The 15,332-nt window shown below is 43.6% G+C and overlaps 1 long non-coding RNA gene across 11 annotated transcripts in view; it reads right to left on the bottom strand.

Annotated features, from left to right (window-relative positions):
• The window catches only part of LOC141567618 (uncharacterized), a 200,489-nt gene that overhangs the window by 87,997 nt on the left and 97,160 nt on the right, over positions 1-15,332 (bottom strand). For all 11 annotated transcript variants that reach the window (XR_012490422.1, XR_012490424.1, XR_012490426.1 and 8 more), the window contains exon 5: positions 410-466. This is a non-coding gene — a long non-coding RNA (uncharacterized LOC141567618). The remainder of the gene's footprint in view (positions 1-409; positions 467-15,332) is intronic.

Below are 15,332 nucleotides of genomic sequence, written 5' to 3'. Positions count from 1 at the left end.
AGAATTTTAAAGAAGCTTGTTTTGTTTCAAAATTGAAACTGATCTGACACTTATAAGGTCATCACGAATGAGTGCTCAAAACCAAAAATGAATGGGAGTTCAAATTCTCAGGGTGCCCAAAGATTAAGAAATGTAGTTTCTCAGGCCCCTATAACAGGTCAGAGAGAGAGAGAACCTGCTAGAACTCACCAACGATATTCACACCTGCTTTAGGAGCAAAGGGTTTATTTTTGTTGGGTAGTTTTTTGGTTGTATGACTGGTTTGCTTTGGGCTCAGGTACATTTAAAAGAACTTAATAATAGCAAATACTTATATAGTATTTACTATGTGCCCTTTCCTCTTCTAAGGACTTCACAAATATTAACTCATTTAACTAATGTATATACAACCCCTCCTAATTTCAGTTACCTGTGCAGTGGTTTACTCCGTTCCATGAAAAGTACCTCTGTTTCTTCCATTTTTCTCCTGCAAGAGATGAGAAAAATATTGTTAGTGAGTAGTCACAAATGCACACGTTTTGTTATCATTGTTTCGTATCTTCTGAGCTCAAGAGTACCAAAAAGGCTTCATTAAACTCAAATTACTTCAGCTGCCTAACTTTACTGAGCTTCTAAATAGAACGATTAAGACACTATCACTATATGTATAGATAATAAGAGATTTGGAAAACAAATACTTTATGGTTTCTAAAGAAATCAACATGCCATAATAAAAGGTTAGATGCATAGGGAAACAACTCTTCTTGACTGAATCCCTCTGCATTTAATACGCCTTTTCAAACTACCTCGCAAATTCTTTTTCAGGTGGGCTGTACCTTTCCCCCACTGGGTGAAATAACTGCTGTTCTAAAGATAGATGTAGCTGTCTTTGGTGGATGTAGCTATTATAGATTTACTTTAAAATTTATTTAAAAGATCATGGAAAATTATCATCTAAAACGAGGGTGCTGGCTAGGAAAGGTGGCTGCTCAGGGAGTCTCCCCCCGGTAACAGTGACCTCAGGGAATTCACGATCTGTCTCTGGGTTCTGTCTCTTAAACTCTGCTGGCTCCAAAAGTCTATTTCCCAAAGGTTCCAGAAATAAGCGTATTTATCAATACTCACTGATGCTAACAGAGCTCACAAGAGAGTGATACATAAGGCCATATGTCTACATATTCATTTATAAGGAAAAATATAATTGTCAGACAGCCTGGGAACTTGCTCCATTCCGCTTGACCAGTGTATTCACAGTTTGTCAACAAATATTTCCTGAAATCCCAGGTATAGGCACATTATAGGCAGGTTAGAGAGCAAGACACATCAACAGGAGATTGTTCAGTGAGCACACGAGAGCAATCACAATCCAGAGGCCAACGTCCTCCGACATTCTCCAGACAAGTGTTCCACCTTCTCCACCATCATTTTCCTAGTCGGAACTGCAACCGTACTTCTCCTAGACGAACACAAAACACTGCTAGCTCTTTCCCCAGCTTCCACTCTGTCTCTCTTATAGTCTGCTATCTACAACGTGTCCAGAGCAAACATTTAAAAATAGAAAACGGACCATGGCTCTGTCCTCCTGGCTACTGGTGCCCCTTGAATGCTCTGCATGGGTCTTATGAGAAATACCAGAAAGCTGACTGTCCCCAGCCTCCTGGCCCCCTCCGAGCATGACTCTCCTTGCAACCCTCACACGTCAGCCACTCGGGTCTCCTTTTACTCCCTTGAATGCACAAGATCCCTCAACACCTCAGAGATTCTGCACACCTTGCTTCCTCAGCCTGGCAGGGAACGCACACACTGTACCCCGCCCCGCTCCGCCCCTCCCCAGCACACACAGGCCCAGTAACCTGCAGATCCTAGCCCAAATGTCACATAACCCCAAGACTAGGGCCAAGCTCCCAGAGCTCCGCGAATTGCTCCTTTGTAGCACTTACACATTTATAATCACACGCCTGTGATTATTTTATCTACACTGACCTCTCACTTGACTCTAAGAAGCTCCATGAGGGTGGACACCGTGCTCATTCTGTGAGCACGTTGCACAACAGAGGAATTCCAGAGGTACTGTATTGAATGAGTGATGGCTTTGGGCTGTGAGACTCGGTTGCATCCATCACTCAAACAGGGATAATTCTGCTAGGCAGACCACATGGCTTCCAAGTGGCTTCCATCCTCCCCAGTGTGCCAGCAATTAGATGGGCACCGTCGCCATTCCCTTCTGGAACGTTTTTGTTTCCTAGACTTTCACGGTCAAAATAAATCTCAAGATACTAAAAGAGAAACAGTGCAAAGTTCGAGATACATTTGGGTAGCAACGGTGCCACAAGGACTTGTGGCAGCGGGTTACTAAGAAACACTATAAACAAAAAGGAAAACATAACTTGTGGCCAAAGGAAGCCCTTGAGGAGACAACACTGGCAAACGAAATATACCTGCACGCAGGCGTGAGCACACACACACCCAAAGCAGTAGTCCTCCGAGGACGGGGCATGATTTGCCGTGGGATGCCACCACAACCGAGGGGCTGACGGCGCGCAAGTGTGACGTTCCCTCAAGGAGGCTCCATCTACTGCATCGCCTCCTACCCACCAGGGGCCGACTCTGCAGGGCCTGGCACACAGGAGACCTGATGTGTACTAATGGTATTCTCCCATCTGCCTGACAAATCAACCATTAACTGGCATTCCCTAACTCACGACGTAGAATTGCTTAAAGGGCTCACAGCTGTGCTGAATAATTTAAAGATGTTCTCCTAACATTTCAGTCCCCTTCTGTGATGAGGATGAGAACAAAACTGGTAGGAGAAAGTCCCACCATGCCCCTGACTCTAAATGCATTCAACAAATAGTACGCGCCTTGAATAAGCCAGGCATTGTTCTAGGTGCTGTGGACACATACTCCGCAAGGCAGAACCCTCTCTTCTCAAAGATGTGCCATCTTTGAGATCCAGGAGAAGACAGACAATGAATATATACTAAATAAAATATAAACTATATCAGGTATGTGTGTGGGAGGGGGTTAAATTTTAAATAGGGTAGCCAAAGAAGCCTCACTAAGAGACTGACATATGAGCAGGAAGTTTGGGGAAGAGTTACATAGGTATCGTGGGAAAGATAGTTCCAGACTAAGGGATTAGCAAGTGCAAAGGCCCTGAGGCAGGAGGGTGGCCTGTCTGACCTGGGCATGCAAGGGAGACAGTAGTAGGATGGGGGCATCAGAAAGGTAAGTAATGGGCTTCTTGGGGCACTATAAGGTTTTGGGCTTTTATTCCAAGAGCCACAGAACACAACTGAGACGCTCTGTGCAGAGGCAAGTATGATCTGGCTGCTGCGATGAGACCAGATTGAGGAGAAGGCAAGGGAGAAAGCAGCAAGTCCAGATACTATTACTGGAACAATCCAGGCAAGAGATGACAGTGGCTTGGAGGAGAGTGCAGCGTGACAGTGCTTCTAAAACGTTGATGGATTCTTCATGGAACTCGAGGGAAATGCCCTGGGATTAACTCTCACTTAGTAATTTTCATCTTTTTATCATGAAAAGGGATTTTTGTTTGTTTGTTTTAATTATTATGTTTACAAAAGAAACATTAGTGGATTGTTAATCTACTGTAGAAGTACTATACGATCATCACAGATAGTGGAAAAGATCAAGACACCCCCCCCCCCAAAAAAATAAATCTGTGCATCAGATTATAAAACAACTAAAGATAAAAGTACTTGCTGTAATGGTCCCCACTATGTAGTAGCATTTTTTGGTTTACTTTGAAAGTAAAAGGCTTCCCTAGGTAAGGAGAAAGATCATTCTACACATCACCATGATAGTTAATGACTCTACTTACAAGGTTTCCCACCTGAAGGTCTAGTGATGGACAACAGGATAAACCCCAAACCCAGGTATTCTTCCGAAAGAAGGCTTAGGCCAGTATGGTCTTATCCTGACAGTTGTCAGCGGTGCCAGTCTGAGTTCACCCAGAAGGAAGGCTCGACTCATCAGTCAAGAAAGCCACACTTTTCTGCACCGACCTTTTTCCCCTGAAACCCACAATGATAACATGATATCAAGTAAAAAAACAAAACAAAAAAAACGAACGTGATGGAAGTCTAAAAACATTTTAAATAAAGTGCCCTTTTAATTCTCTGCTTTGTTAATTAATAAGGAAAAGAAAAAAGTCAGGGGAGATCCTTGCCTGGAACTGTCACCATGGAAACCAGTCCCTCCAGGGCAGGGAAGCACCTCAAGCGACCAAGCACCTCCTCTGTGCGGAAAGCAGACCCCTGTACTGCCATAAACAAGACGTTGCCGTTTAGTCAGACACGATCAGGTGGCCTGGTCTCTAGCTGATTCTTGACATTTAACACCTAAGCCTTGGAGGTCTTACTTGTTTAGCTTTTCTCAAAGTGCGTTCAGACAGGCAAACTGTCCACATGAATTGGGTATGGTCATCACCCACTAGAGCTGTGCTTTCCAAATTTCAGGTGCACAGAAATTGCCTGGGGATCTTGTTAACATGCAGTTTCTGATTGGGGTTGGGGCCCGAGAGTCTGCATGTGTCCTAGGCTCTCGCGCGACGGTGCCATGGCTGGTCTGCAGACCACAGGTTGAGGACTATGGTAGAATACTTATCATCCTCCCTCCTTCCCCCCGCAACCCCCGTACGTACCACTGACAGAGACTGAAACAACCGCACTCAAGACATTGTTTTATACTGAAAACAAGACTTTGCCCTCCGTGGTATAGGACAATAAAACCCCAGCCATCAGCAGTCTTTTCTGAGGTGTCCTTAGCTGACTGATTAGATCTGAAACTTCTATTTGAACAAGCACATGAGGTTTTCTGTTTTTATTCTCCCTTCCCTTTACTCATGCCCTCCCCACGGAGAGAGAAGTCTCTGGCAAGGACCACTGCTAATAGGTAAGCTCTGGCTTCTGCATAAGGTGAGTAATTCCAAAATTACTGAACATTTTCCATCTCATTCTTTTTTTTGTAAAGAGGCTCTAACCCATAGACCACCCTGGCTTAGTGATGGGCCACGCCTTGCTTCTGGGCTAAACTCACACTGGCCCTGCTGACAAAGTATGGAATTTTTATCCATGACTGCTTGTAGCTACCAGCTTGTATCAATCATTAGCCCTGGAGAATCTCTCTCTAGGACCTAATCCCTCCCACTTTCAGGCAGAGGGGTCTCCTATTACACATATGACCAAATCTCTCTTGCAGAATATAACCAATCTTTTCTAATTACAAAGAAGTCACTTGAAAATGTAAACCTGAGCTATAGGACATGCCTCGCTTGACCCTTAACTTCTGAGCTATTTTAATATTTCACAAGAGTATATTTCTTTCTTTGCTTCTAAAGTATAACAGTGGTGAGATTGCAAATAACTGCTTCTCTAGCACATGTATCCTCAGCATACGTGTGAGAAAGGTCTACTTTTTGTTTCTCTAAAGCCCTAAGATGACCAAAAGGCGACGGTGTGGTGAGAAGAGGCTGAATGGAAGGAAGCAAAAGCAGAGGCGGGACTAACACCCTGCTTCTCGCCCTTGAGGGTCCTGTACAACCAGAGGGAGGAACCTGGCAGAGGGTGGCCAGCAGATAAGAGGTTAAGATGGCAATAACTGCTTTGGAGATCTTCAAGATCAATCAAGGAGATCACAATCACCTCTTTGTAGACTCTGAAAAGACCAACTGGAGTTATCATTGGGTTATATTCAGGACACAAACTATTAACCAAAATCTATTAAGGAGGATCAACAAAGGTACACACAGCTTGGGGCAAGATTCAAAGCAGGGACACACCACCTACATATAAAGGCATGAGGCAGGGAGCAGCCAGACTCTGTGTGTGGCCCCTTGGGCTTGAACCCAAAGGTAAAATAGAAAAGGAGAGGGACTTGGCATAGTATAAGGAAATACTTTCTAACAAAATACACTTCTCAGCCACAGAACTACTGTTTTTCGGTTTGTTTGTTTTTTGCAGAGTCCTGAGCTCCCATCACGACGAGGCAGCTTCCCCCTGCCATGGAAACTACACCAGGCTGTACGCTATTCCCCAAAGACGGGTGTCACGACACCGCAACCTGAGCATTCGGTGCCTGGAATGCTCCTCAGCGAATACTGCGCTGTCTCCCTCCTGCTGGGCAGGTGGAGAGTCTGCTCCTCGTCCAGGTGAGCTCACACACCTCTCCCCTCTCCCCCCTGCACCCCCTCACTTACTGCACACTCTTAGGCTGTAAGGCCTATGAGGGCAGGATCATGCGGTACTTATTTGTGTAACATGTCGACCGCAGTGACCTTGACAGAGCACGCAATGGATGAAAGTGAAGAAAGAAGAGGAGGGAAGAGAGAGAGGAGATGATGCCTGTCATCCTCTGTGATATACACTGGAGAAGGAACTCCGATACTGGGAAGGTCGTTTCGATGAACCTATTCTACGTAGAAAGATGCAAATTACCGTGACCTTCATTAAGGTTTATCATTTTGTGTATGTTCTCATCTAACTATGGTTAAGAGCTAATTGTTTAGAAATAGTCCCAATATTTCGCTTTTATTTATGTAAATAAATAAACACGTATACGTGTTATTTAATACAAATAATTTTCCTTATAGGTTTGCATGTTAAAAACAATCTTTCATAGTTACAGGGAAGCCGGCCAAAAATGTGTCCATGGCATTTTCCTAAAAGTACGGAATAAGTGTATCGTTAAAGCAAGTATAGGAACGGCTGCTGGCAAAACACCCCAGTGATACTTGGTATGGTTTTATGTGAAAACTCTGTATGCAAGAAAGCAAACTGTGTCTTCCAACTTTCCTAATTCACGCAAACCTTTACCCTAATTACTAATTAGTACAAATAAGGGAAATTTTATTTTACCATTTGTTCTTGTTTTCCAAAGACTTGACACCCAAGTTGATCTGCTTTTTACCCCACCACTGGCCATTCTCAAAACATGACAAGTTCTGTGCTCTGCGGTCACTTACAAGAAGGGCCATTCTGACGGGGACTTCTAGAGGGAGTGACTGCCAGGTGTATACATCTGGGCACTACAAAACTATGCGAATAACAGTAATTACTATTTAGAAGGATTTCCAGAAAACACGTCAGCACCCTTCACAAAGAACGGAAGACGAGACACGAACCCACACCTGAGACCATACAATGGTCCCACAGAGCCTGGGTCAGCAACGGAACCGGGATCCAGACTTAGCATCCTCTACCCTCTCTCTCTCCTTCGCCCCCCTCACATGACTACAAACACCTTCCCACTCTTACCTCCTCCACAGCCTGCTTCCTTTGGTCCCCCTTTCTCTCCTTGGGTGGCAGCACAGTGGTTTCTGGACCCTGCGATGGCACCACCACAGCCAGCCCCAGCAGCAGTGGAGCAATGCCTGAGAGAGGCCAGAGGCTCTTCGCCGTGGGTGGCGGGGCCATTTGCATATGAACCGCCACCCCATTTCCTTATTACAGAGAAAAGCACCATGGACCTTCTCCATAGTGAGAACGCTAGAGTCTAGGGGTTAAGGAAGGTCTTTATTTCATCTCCTGAGGCTTCACAAGGTAGCTTGAAGGTGTGTATTTCAGAAGCCAGTAGGCAGAAGTCTTCTGGCCTAACCTCACCATTCAAGCAGACACACTTACTTTAACGCATCTTTTTATTTATTTGTTTTTTAACTTCGTTTCCTCCTCCAGGATTTACCAGTGGCAGGAAGAGGTGGCCTGGGCTGAGTGATGGAGAATACGGACCTGCTTCAAGGTGAAAAAGGCCTGTGCAGCGCCCCGAGCACAGCACAGCAGTGCCGACCAGGCAAGTGCCCCAGAAGCAAACACACTGAGAACAGGATGTCTGGTGGTTACTCTTGATTTGAGGCTGTTTGTAGATAGGGTATAATTTTCAAAACAAAATCTTTTTTTCTTTTTCTTTTTTAAATTTTGCCAGTCCTTCCTTATATGTGAGTGAACCAGAAGGGAAGTAAAGTGGCGAAATTCAAAGAGGGTTTTATCGCCTCCAAAATTCCTCAGCCAGTCATGAGGGAGAAGGGCACTGCTTCCTGGGAAGACCCACGTGGGCTCTGACTCCAGGGCAAAGAGGCCCCCCAGACCAGTCCACCACCCTGAAGCCCGGTCAGCTTATTAGAAAGAACTCACCCCCTACTTACTATGCCTACACTAAGGCTCGCTTCCATCCCCTGAGAAGACAACAGTAGAAAAGGGACGTGATGGAGGCTCCCTATGTCCCCCAAGCAGTTTCACAGTCGCCATTAGAGGACCCCACAGGGTAGATTTAAACTGAAGACCCAGCGAGGTCTAAGGACCTTCTGAGATTACCGGGGGCAGAGTACAACTCTTTCCACTCTACCCCCGACTGCTTCCCACAGGACAGCACCTGACACACGTGTACCTGTTCTCACACTCAGAAAAAGAACCTACTTCCTCTCGGGAGAGCACTAAACCAGGACAATGGGATTAAATGTTTAATAGGCTGAAAAGAAAAAAAATACGCGACAAGTCGGACACCAATCACTAACTGAAGGTCACACAGAACACATGTCCCAATGTGGCACGTTTCATGGGAACAGGAAAGCAAGTCCCTCTGCAGGACTGTACTGAACCCCTCTCACCGCTCTCCCCGGGATGCAGGCAGGAGCACCTGTGACACACCCCAGTGCAAAGGCAGGGGTCTCCATCCCTGGCTACAAGAACCAACAGAAAATTCCAGGTCATTTCCAGAGCACCTTGCCAACAGACTTGGAAACTCAGCGTCCGTGCAGGGCGCCCTGCGGTTCATCACTGTAAATTGTGTGTTGCCGTCCTGGGCTTGGGAGAAATGTGCCCATGTGTAATATCAAAGGACAAATAAAGGGCCAAACTTTAGAAAACAAACAAACAAATGGGGAGTTGGAGAAAGGAAAGAGAAAAAAGCATTTAAAAATAAAATGAAAATATTTGTTTCTCTAGAATTGAGAATGAAAAGAAATGACCGGAAAGTACTGGTGACACCACAGTTTCAGGCAAGAACAGAGAGTTCACATAAGCCTGGGTGTGTACTTGCTTTCACTCCCGCCCACCCACGGGTCCTGGGGCAAACAAATTCTTGGCTGAGCAGGTATGTGTGGGAGGCCTGATTTATTTTCCAACTATTAGAGCTTTGCCCAGAACTATTTAATCAGAAAACTTCAAGGTCATACATTCGAATATGATGTGATAGCCTTACAAAAAAATAACAGTTCTGGGGTCTGTGGGGCAGAAGGGTGGGGAGTGAGAAGACAAAGACAAATTAACTACCCTCATTTGGTCTAGCTTCTTATCCACTCTTACTTTATATATCTACTATATATTCTCAGAAAATCAGCAAACTGGAAAAACCATAGCTAAAAAAAAAAATGCTAATTTTAATATAATGCTTACTCTACGACAGGCAGAATTCTAAATGCTGTGTGTGTGTGTGTGTGTTCGCGTGTGCACGCACGCACGAGTACTTATTTGACCCTTAACAATCCTTTGAGGGGGTACTATTATCATCATCCCTAGTTACAGAGGCACAGAGAGGTTAAGTGACTTGCTCAATGACCAACAGCAACTGCAGTATGCGGCACCCCCTCTTGTGCTCTGCTCTTCTTGCCCCATCAGAAAGGCAAAATCGTAACAAGAGCTCTTTTCCGTTATGGTCTATCTAATTGATCTTTCCCATGCAGTAGAGGTTTTTTTTAAGCTCCTTTCCTTGCAAGAATATTATCAGAGCCAGTCCCCACCACAAAGTACACAGAGGACAGTACCCACCCTGCCGCTTCAAAAGCCCTAGAAGCTGGAAAAGTCCCAAGGCTCAAACCACAATTTCCCTCACACACTGCCTGATTAGCCGCAGTTCGAGGCAAAGCTTTGATCCCTGTTAAAATGTAAAAGGTCTGGGTGGTGTATATTTTATGCTGTTATCAGTTTATAGGGAAAGTTACATTGTTATCTTTTTAAATACCGTTTCATGATAAGGACTTCAGGTGGTTTCCAGGTATCCAATTCACCTGTCCGGTTCTGACTTGTTCCCTGCTGGGGGCCGAGAACCCTTCAAAACCTGGCACATAAACAGGTGCTCAATAGACCAGCGTGGGTGAACAAATGGATGAATGAGCGGCTGTAATTCTGGCAGAGGCCTGGGTTAGGGCAAGTTTATGAAGCATGTAGGTATGAAAGGGGCAGACAATTTGGGCAAAATACCACTGAGGAGGTCTACATCTCAATAAGTAAATCACTGTCTGACGGCAGTAACCTGGAAATAAACCTCAGGCACATTTAAATGTATGAGAATGGTCCTTTTTGGAACTGATTAATAATGGAGTAAATTTGAAAATGCATATAGAGCTAATTTATTAAGGAAGAAGGAAATCTGCTTAAGAGGGTAGTGTTATCTACATTTTCCCATAAAATTATACTCTCCCCAAAGGTAAAAGTGCCCCAGAACATTTCTTCTCCCTAATATGCTCACGTCCAAGTCCTACTCCTATACGTCCTCAGGACCTCCCCATGTCTCCTCTTCCAGGAAGCTCTCCCTGATTTCCTGTCCAGAACAGGTCACCATCAATCTGTATTCAAAGATACTCTGTTCTTTCTTTGTGAATTTTAGTGTTTTCTCATTGACACTACCTACTTGTCCCCACATTTATCGCTGTATCCCACCAAACATTCTTCCTGACATAAGTCAGGCATCCAGGCAATATTAGACTAATGTTCTTAAAAAGACTATGGAAGTGTTCCAAGGATAGCACCAACATCTGTTTCTAATGTTTATACATATTGTAGACATTTTATAAACTATAATTCTTTTATAAATGACACTGAAATGGCTTAGGGGCCAACTTCTCACTCACTGCAGATACTATTACCTGGGTACCCCCCGCCGATACACAGGGTCATGGGCCAAAGCCCCTGCCTGGGAGAGGTAGGCAGACCCCACAGTAGGCTCCACGGCCACCTCTACGTGCCACGTGGACTTATACATGTGACACTGGTGAGGGACGTGGTAGCCCCGCCTCAGTCTTATGAAAAATCCTGGTGTGCACAGCCTGCTCTCCTGCAGTCGTTCAAGCACACACACGAATACAAAGCCACACCCGTGTGCGGGCTTCCACAGAGCGCCAGGCAAGGCTCGGGGGCATCTGTGTGGCTCTGCTTTCATCGCAGTGAAAAGTCCTTTGTGATAATATCCTACTTGAGAGAAGGTAAATATTTATTCTAAGAATTAGATTATTTCCTGTGTGACTTCAGATGTATGATAAGGAATGTGAGCAATTGTTTCCAGAGGTTTAGTTACAAGGTTACCGTTCTGAAACAAATATTCCCTGCCGTAGACTGGTTTAATTGGAAAACATCCTGGGATCCCAAGGTAAGTAATTTAAAAACCAAACCCCAAAACCCTCGTTACAACTTCCAAATAATTATCTATAAAAACAAGTTTTTAAAATAGTATGTATCTAAAGCAAAGTATACAATTTTATTTAAACACAGAAGCTGATAATGTGAATGCAGCTATTATGTGGTTATCGACACCTGATTTAGGATTTTATGTTTTCATAACTGCCTCACTGTTTTACTCACTCTGCAGTAAACATTATAAATGTAAACTTCAAAAAACTTATACTAGTAAAATGTCACTTTATCTGTTTTATATGGTAGAGTTTCATACAAGATTTCATTTGATGAAAGGATTTCCTGTCCTCCCCAAAGTTTGAAAACTTCTGTTGGTGTTTCACGAATACCAGTCTATGGACCCGCTGCAGTAAACACAGATGAGCTTTTTTAAAATGCAGATTCCTCGGCCCTTTTCTCAGTAATTCCCTTCCAATAGGTATGATGAACAGGTGAGAACCGGGTGTAGGGGCGGGAAAAAAAAAGAGGGAAACCACCAATCTAATCAACATACCACCATCTTCATAGAATTCTTGTTCAAATGCTTTGATAAAATTAAGACAAAAGTTGTCAACAACGTACGCCTCATATATGAACTCTTTCACAAAAGGAAACAAAGTTAGTTTTACATTATTTGTCCTTTAGTAAACATAGGTTCACCTCCTAATACCATATACTTTTCTAAAGAGTTCACAAATCGTCTATTGAATGATACGTTTCACTGGTGATCAAATAGCCACAGGACCCACTTGGCATCCAGAATCCCTTGCTTTGCTTAGATTTTGGACAAATGTTGTTTTTCTCCTTTATTTGACCCTTTTAAAATTCTGCATGATTTTTCAAAAGTAGTCAGCATTTGGGGTGAGATATTTGCAAGCTCCTTCAGCAAAGCAGCCAGTCTGAGACCCATCCGTTTATACCAGTTGTCACTGGCAACCTCCCCCCACTGAGGTCCACTTCCCACGGGATGGCTGCAGTCCTGCACGCTGTGCCGTTTAAAAATCATTTTTCTTGCTTAAAAAGATTGGAAATAAAATAGCAGTGGAGCAGAATCACAGCTTGTTGACATGGAAGGAAACTTTGGAATACAACTGCTACTCTACGTTGATTTTTTCAGATAAGGGAAATACGTTGAAGAAACATACTCAAGATAGAACAGTCACTGGCAAAGCTCAGTGGCCATGTTTCCAGGGCGTAGAGACCAAAGAGATCTAAGGTCACATTCAGATTCTTCCACTCACTAGCCACAGGCTCTCAGCCAAACCCCATAAGCCACGTGTCCTTATATGTAAAAATGGGAATGATACCATCTAGGGTTGTTATATGAATTAAAATGAAGATACGTAACGTGCATCTGACTCTAAGTAAGCACACACTAAATGTTAGCAGTAGTAGCTGTAAACAGTTTTATTGGTTTGGGGATGTGGTTATTTTTGTTGGTGTTTTAGGACAAAAGAGGAGAATTCTCTGGACTAAACCTGGAGACCTCCGAGTTTTGAAGACCGAAGGATTTAAGAGGCTAGAACTCCCCAGAGTTGTGGGTATGAAGGTGGTGGACTCTTAGGCTTGAAAAGAGTAGATAACCCATGGGGCTGATTTTTCCAAAACTGGGAGAAAGGAATAGGGTTCGGGTCCCCATAAAGGGCAAAGACCTGACCCATTCACACAACTGCTGGCGTCAGGATTTCAGATGAAAATGGCTGGCAGGGTTCTTAGGGAGAGGGTAGTGAATTCTGGTTTGGGGAATTCTGCAAAGACTCCTTTGGGGAGCTGGTCACGGTTGGGGGAGAGCCGCCAATGGAGGCTCCATTGGAGTGGATCCCAGGGATCCCAGCCACAAATGGACAAGACCGGAGGCCCCTCTCTCCTTCTGAGAGGTGAGGAGTTCCAACAGTGACTCAGAGCGAATTCCCCACACACCCTGAGAAGTGGGAATCCTCACCACATTTAATTTGATTTACAAAACTGCTGCAGGTCAGGTTCAGCCTAAGGTCACAGAGCTGGTTACAGCCGAGGTAGGATTCAAATCCAAGTTTGTGTGATTCCAAAGCCCTCACTCCTATTACACACCCTGCCTTTGTTCAAAGCATGAGTTCCGCTGGCACTGTCTTCTTAGGTGGCGTTATTAGTACCAAGTTTTCCAATGAAAAATATTTTCTAACTGAAAAATGATTTTTGATAAGACTATTTGGATGGGCTAGATCTAAGGGGCTGCCTTTACCATGCTCCCCTCTGTAACGAGGATGGCTGCAAGTAAGAATACACTGTGAAAAATCTGTGTAAAAAAACAAAGCAGGTCGGAGTTCCAGAGATATGTTTAGACCCAATATAAGAAACAGAGCCCTGGAGAAGTGAATGCAGCAGAGTAAAGAAGGAAGGTTCCCTGGTTTGGATGAAGCACAGGGGGCGACTCAGGCAGCCACTCACAGTTAAGCTGGTGAAGACACCCTGATGCCATCTCCACCAGCACTTGGCAAAAAGCTGGCAGAACAGAGTGTTTGGCCCTCTATACACCTTGGCTTCGAAGGAGAATCTGATATAAGGAAGTCTTCTTGATAGCCAGCTATGAGGCTTCTGATAAGAAATCTCTGACGGACTAATCAATGACTCAAAGCAAAGAACCTTTTGGTTTTCAATTACAGCCATTAACAAAGGCCGGATTTACACACATGACTACATATTCCAAAGGAATATTCCAAATGCTATATACCAAAGGAAAGTGTTTTAAATGAACACGTGTTTCCTAGTTGTGAAATATATGGCTTGAGCACATGTGGAAAAGATGCCGAAAGAATGCCTATTTGTCCCGCTGGAGGTCAGCGACAAAAGTAAAAAGCCACATGCCAACGTGTGCCGGAATGAAGCAGACTGACGGCAGAGGCTGCGCTAGGATGGAGACTTTCTGAGTAAGGACACCAAAGCCTCGCTGGCAGTCCAGCATCATCGTGTCACCTACAGCTCATCACAAATGAAGCGCCCTAGGTTCCAGCCCAAAGCTCCCGAATCCCAGTCTGCATTCCTATAGGATCCCCGAGATGTGTGTGCACATTCAAGTTTGAGAAATACTCCATTCACTAAAGTGCAATCAGAAAGTACTACACTTAAGCACAATCCGCTTTCTGTTCAGTAACTGTAATCACTTGTCAGAGCTTTCTCAGAAATTAAAATGTTCCTTATATATTTCAAAGGAAGAGAAAGGCTATTACTCTCCCTGGAAAAATGACCTGATATCCATCAATCTGTAAAAGACAGACTCCAGATGATAGCGTCACAGCAAATGTTTTCCTTGATATATTTTAATGCCATGGATGCTTTGTTTTTATCTTTGGTTTCTGATTGTCCTCAAACGATAGCAGCATCTAGAACTTAAAAAAAAAAAAAAAAAGTCCTAAACTAAAAAAAGAAAAATAAATTAGAAAATTCCTTTTCACCTCTTGCCACCCTTTCTCTTTCTGTAGCAAGTCATTAATAGTACGTTAATGAATTCTTAAATATATTAATGGGGAGTTGTAGATGAATACAATTTGCAAAACAGAAACATACTTTTATAACAAAATCACATCCTCTACTCAACTGCCTCAAACTGCTTTCAATTCATCTGTTGTTTAATTTAGATTTCTAAACCTGATTTTCCTTAGAGAAAAGGACAAACTTTATTTTCTCTAGTGTTACAAGCCCAGTGTGGCTACAAGTAAAGGGGAAGAATACTTATGGTTTACCATGTAAGTAATACTTACAGACATATAGCTATTTGCAAAGAAATAATCAATATACCTTATCCAGACAAGAGTTAAGAAAAGTTAAATTACAGGAAAATTCTGTACTTACGAGTTTAAAACAAATTGTAAGTTATGCTAGGGTATGTACAGATAGATTGGGGAGACCAGAAATGCACAACTGAATTATCAAAATAAACAAACATGTACATAATAAATAAATAAAGATTACAAA

Source organism: Rhinolophus sinicus, linkage group LG11 (genome assembly GCF_036562045.2).
Source record: "Rhinolophus sinicus isolate RSC01 linkage group LG11, ASM3656204v1, whole genome shotgun sequence".
Lineage (NCBI taxonomy): Eukaryota > Metazoa > Chordata > Mammalia > Chiroptera > Rhinolophidae > Rhinolophus > Rhinolophus sinicus.
This window is presented reverse-complemented; position numbering and strand designations above follow the sequence as displayed.